The sequence below is a fragment of the Pinus tabuliformis genome, chromosome 1_1, assembly GCF_031772625.1.
Source record: "Pinus tabuliformis cultivar Carrire ecotype Pingquan chromosome 1_1, CPIR1, whole genome shotgun sequence".
Taxonomy (NCBI): domain Eukaryota; kingdom Viridiplantae; phylum Streptophyta; class Pinopsida; order Pinales; family Pinaceae; genus Pinus; species Pinus tabuliformis.
The window spans coordinates 967808759-967814678 of NC_142297.1; the positions used below are offsets into that span (position 1 = coordinate 967808759).

Consider the following 5920-nt stretch of genomic DNA (forward strand, 5'->3'; position numbering starts at 1 on the left):
CCAGAACTCGACAAGGGGAATGGCAAAGGGAAGCAGATCATTGATGCGGATCCCAGCGCCATTGTTGCCACCGCCAAGATCCAGAAAGATGAGCCCGAAAATCCAGAGGAAGGGGAGCGTCTTTTCCACTCACAGATGTGGGTGAAGGGTTCGCCGCTACAATTCATTGTCGACAGTGGCAGCCAAAAGAACCTGGTTTCAGCAGAGGTCGTGAAGCGGTTGGGCCTACCGACTACACTGCACCCGCAGCCGTATAGTATCGGGTGGCTTCACGAAGGATGAGATCTGAAAGTTCGCCAGCAGTGCCGCCTTCCCTACAGCATCAAACCCTTCACGGACGAGGTATTGTGTGATGTTACACCTTTGGATGTTTGCGATGTATTATTAGGCCAACCATATTTGTGGAGGCGACATGCTGTGTATGAGTCAAGGCCTCGTGCTGTCATTATTTCTTTGAATAACTCATTATACAGGATACCGGAGGTAGCCCCACCTACCGCCACATCTTTGATCACCGCTAAGAAAGGCAGCAAGCTCATCTCACAGACCAGGAAATTTATCTGTCTGGTTCACTCCCAAAGTAAGGGGAAGATCGTTGCTACATCCATGACCCCCGCAAAGGGTTCCTCCATGCAGCAGCAGCAACAAAGGGATACGGTCATGACAGGACACAGGAACAACTTCTCCTCACCCACAGGGGTACCACACAAGTTTCAGGTAGGCGACAAAGTTTGGTTACATCTGCAGAGAGAACGCCTTACCAGAACCCATCAGAAACTCAGGCGACTCCGACATGGTCCTTACACCAGAACCAAGGCTACAGGCAACAATGCTTTGAAGCACAACACTCCTCCATTCCTTGGCTTGCACCGAGTGTTCAATGTGGACCATCGTCGACCATGCTTCCCACCATCATTGGACACATCAGAGATTGCAGGACAAGTTCAGCCGATGGAGGAACTCAACGCAATGGGGACCATTGCTTCCTAAGGGGGGAGGAATGATCCAGGTGGATGTTGGTGGCCACCCACCTATCCCATTTGGACCCCCACAATTGTCTCATTCAGTCTTTTCAGTTTCCTAAATTGCAGCACAGTTTACTATTTTTAGCAGTTTTTCGGGTCCTGAACTTCCGGAGCCGTTTTGAGGCCCTAAACGACGTTTTTTTGGGAATCTGGGGCAACATGGGTCCATGGACCCATGTTGCCTCCCAAAGTGGTAGTACTTGGATAGATCTTTCTAACGAGCTATCATACGCGTCAAACGGAGATTGTATGCCAAAGTTACGACCCCGGGAAATTGATGTACCAATTTACCCAAACGGGGCCCACAATTTGGCGTTTCATCTTCTAGGGTTAAGTTTCGGGATGTGAAGGATTTTCCATTGTTTCTCAACAATAAATAGGCCTTCGAGCCTCATTGTAACATAGTTCGGAACAGTTCAGAGGCATGTAGCCACCACATCTCTTCTCAGAGATAAGCTACCATCGCCCTAGCTGGTTTCTTTCCATTTCTGTTTGTAAGAAGTATTTTCCATTAATGAAATAAAGCATTATTTCCGCTGCATCTCTGTGTTTATGGTTATTGCATCTCTGTATTTATGGTTATCTCTGTAATCTATTGCGTTCTTGTCTAAATCCGGATCAATCGACAGAGTCACATACAGAGAGAGAGAATTTCAAGTGGTCTGTGCCTTTAGCTGTTACGAAGCCGGAATGTAACTTTCTCGCCCCCATATTTGCGCGCATGGAATTGTAATTTCAAATGGTCAAAAGAAACCAACATAGTCCCTTTACAATCAACCAACGTAGTTCCAGAGATGTCTGTTGACAATATGTACACAATGCTTACTAGCAGCAACGCAATGACACCAGACATCAATCAATCTCAAAACAACCTTCAGGTATTGTGCCAAATTAACCGTATCTAGATTATTCAGAAATTCAAAGTAGATATCTATTATCACTAAAAGGCTCCGGGTCTCATCCAAATTGGATTCTGTTGGGGCTATATTTACAAACATCAGTGTTTTGGCATTGCCACCAAGTGGATCACTCATAAGCATCGTGAGCTTGTGATTTCTGTAGGGTGTATGCCGCCCTTCAAAAGCCAGTGCACTAATAACATCCCCCAGAGCTGAAAGAGACCAGTTGATACTTTGAGCCTCTTTCAATTGATTTCCTGTTGATCCTAATTTCTTCACCCTCTTAGAGCCCGTAAGATCAACAAAGCTTAGTTTTCCCTTGACTTGGACCTGAGTTTGAAGGTTTGTGCTCTCTATAATTATAGAAGGTATTAAGTGTGATCTTGAACTTTCTGCATTCATCTGCATTCCAGAAGTGTGTCGCCTTTCTATCCCTTTACATACCATAGCTTCCAGCTCTTCAAATGTAGATATAGTCACAAGAGTAACATTTTCCACCATAACCATTCCCTTTGTATCTTTCTTAAGTCAAGTTTCAATCTCTTTCCATTCTTTGACAGAAGAAAATATACAAGTGCGTCCTGGTATAACTCCACCATATACACCTTTACTGAAAAGGAGAACTTGTTACTGTCCCGGCTAAGAATTTTAAAAAACTCCCCAATAGCCCTTGGGGTAAGACCTGGATTTTGATCTAAACCATAAACGGTGAATGTTTTGCCTAATCCAGTTTGCCCAAATGCAAATATACAAATGTTATATCCATCAACTACTGACTGTACCAGATACCTTGTATCCTCAAAGACTTCGTCTTGGGTAGCATTACCATCAAAAAACATGATCAAACTGATGTCGCTTTGGCTTATCATCCTTCCATGGGTGCTCCATTGTAAATTCATCCGGTGCAATAATTTTTGTTTCTCAAATGTCTCTCTGTTTGAAAAATACGGGCAGTCGAGCCATAGTCATCGTTATCTCCCGCATAGCCATTGAACATAATGATAATAAGTGAGAAGAACAGAGCACTCAAGTAGTAATTTCCATGCACCATGTCGATTTTCATTCTTGTCCGGATGAAAACTGACATTGTAATGCAGGCTACCAAAACCATCTGTACAAACATGAAGATATAGAGGAAAGAGTTATGTTTCATAAGTAGCCATTCATGGCCAAAACATGCTTTTAATAGCTCAAAATTGTTTTTCAAATATCTAATGTAGGATAGTGCAGCTTTATGACTTGCAGACTTATCATAAGGCGTTTGAAATCTCATCGACAAGTTCTTTTCCTATGTAAAACTCTTGGAATTTCTCTGCAAACTGATTCACAGAAACATATTGATAAGGCCTTTCAGTATCATTAGTCCAGTTCTGTTAATCTCAGAGAGCATTTCCTGCATCTTTTTCTTCATTTCTTGAGAACGAGCTGTATAGTTGAAAACATCTGGTGTTACACTTCCATAATCTTCACTACTTGACCAGAGTCTTTTTCTGTATCATCTTCAAAACAACTTTTAAAGCACATTTTGTTGCACTCCTCTTTTCCAAGACAACAGACTAGCAAGATGGAGTCTAACATCGGCTCCAATTGGGATGGCAGCTGCCGCTTCGTGGAGGTGCCAAGAACCGCAGAACTTTGGGAGAGCAGACAGTGCCTCCATTCATTGGGCAATGGAGTCCATTATTTCAACAAATCAACACAACTGAAGACTCAACTTATTAACTGGAAACCGACTGAATTGACTAATTCGGCAAACTTCAAACTAAACTGTAATGAAACTGGAACAAGATGCTGCCTTTTGGATGCTTATTTATTTACAACATCTACCCTAATCTGTTGTACAAACAATAGATCAAGTAATACTAAAATGCCAGATTAACCATTCAAGTAAACCTGAGAATGATGCCGCTTGAGAATGCTTCCGCGAGGACACAGATGTAATTGCTGGCAGCCCTTCATGCACGTAATGACCCTGGTCACGGAAAAGACAGCCTGATCTGTCAATCAAACTGAAAAACATGTCCATGTATGCCGCAATAGGATCACGGAAGCCGGACTCTGTTGGCTGCCCCAACTCTGCAATACATACTTCCAGCTGCACATTGTCAATGTAAACATCTGTAGGCAAGTCTGTTATTTCTTGTTTCAATGGAGGAAGGATTTCCAACAACTTTTTAGGGTCTTGGAAATCATATGACTGGATCTGCTCATCTAAATCTTGAATCTCCTTTTCGATCCTTTCAACAACTAACTCACAAAATCTAGTTTTGAAACAAGGGAACTTTGGAGACTTCAACCAATGAAGTATGGCACTGAAAAGTTCTTCATCAAATTCAGAATCTGCTAAGTCATTTCTTATTTCTTCTACAGCTTCACACAGGGCAGGGTTTGCCACATACCCTACCATTGCATGAATGGATCAACAAGCGTTGGAATGTTTGGAGCGAATTGGAGTCGCCAGGTGAATGGTTCAGCCTGCATATGTGTCTGACTGCTGTCCACCATCAGCATCAGACTGCAATTTGATTTCATGTACTGGGAAAAGACAATCAACAAGTCGAATGTTCTCCCCAGTATGGTCGCCAATATGTTAGCGCTTGAAATTTCACCTCAGGCTGAGAAAGGCAAACTCCAAGGCAACATCAAACCACTTAGCCTCGTAGCTAGCCCTACGGGGTAGGAGAGGGCTCTCTCCGGTATATCTCGACAAAGATCTTCAAAGGGCGGAGATAACCAATAAAGAACACTGATTTTAGGCTAGTAAACTGATAAAAAAGGGGTTTTTAATAGAATGATGGGATTTTTCTAGGCTGCATGGGCAAAGTAACAGCTTGAGCAGAGAAATGTAATCAAGAACACAGATTATCCCCTGAGGAAAGGTAGGCAAGAAATTTAACATCAAATTGAGATTAAATGGAATGGAAAGACTGCTAAGGAGCTGACAAGGGCATAGAGGATGAATCCTTGTCAAACAGAAGAAAACATTAAATATGAACAAACTTATAGGCAGAGCATAAAATATTATGAATTCTACCTAAACACTTCATTTGTTCAATTGGAAATGATCATGAAGTGAAATGAAAACATAACAGGTTACATATGAAACAGAAGGAAGACTTATGCTAAATTGTCATACCACAGGAATCTCAGGGGTCAGAGCTGCATTTTTATTAAAATCTCTGTCAAACAGCTGAACAATGAAACTCTCTGTTCTCCACCAGCTCTCAGAACTCTCTCTCCCTACTCTCCCCTCTCTAACTTTTACAAATGATTTTTAATACATTAAATAAGACTGTTGTAGGAGAAAACAGATCAACCCAAAAACCTGGGAGCTGTTTCACCTGAAGTTAAATAAATAGAACAAAGAACAACTTTCTCCTCGAAATTCTCTAACCAAAAAGACTAAAAATTGAAGCACAGACCCCATTGTGTGACTAACTGAGGTCATAGATAAGAATACGAATCCTATTCTTCTGGTAACAGATGTCTTTTTGGCTGAAGTGAAGGGCCAGGTGTCAAGGATGTGCGCCAAATTCTTCTCTGCTCCAATCAGTGGATCTACTCGTGATGGTGATATGCTGGAAATTATGTATCTTAGTTTGCTAGTGTAGAAATTTATTGCAGATACATTTCTTTTCTGAACAGTAAACATCACTGCCTTCATCTGGTTCTTGCGTGTGATAAGCATCAAAAATTTGCCAAACCCTCTTCCTTGCACACATTTCTGTAACTGAAATTTATAAACATAGACTACAGGAATTTCTTCCTCAACAATGAATCGATAATGCACAAAAGCAACCGCAGGGTCTCCATCACCTGTCCACTGACACTCATGCACCTCTTCCAACTCTTCCAACTGTTGTACACGAACCATGTTATTATAAGCACGATCATAGCTCTCAAGTACCAAAGCAGCAAGTTCAGTGGCCAAGCATTTCCTAGCTCGCTCCACAAATTCCCGAGCTTCATCAAACTTAGCACGCCGAACCAGAAGAA

General features: G+C 42.0%; 1 pseudogene; it reads right to left on the minus strand.

Annotated features, from left to right (window-relative positions):
• Positions 1 to 1798: 1798 nt before the first annotated feature.
• Positions 1799 to 2425, minus strand: LOC149217730 (kinesin-like protein KIN-14I pseudogene; annotated as a pseudogene).
• Between the last annotated feature and the right edge of the window lie 3495 nt (positions 2426 to 5920).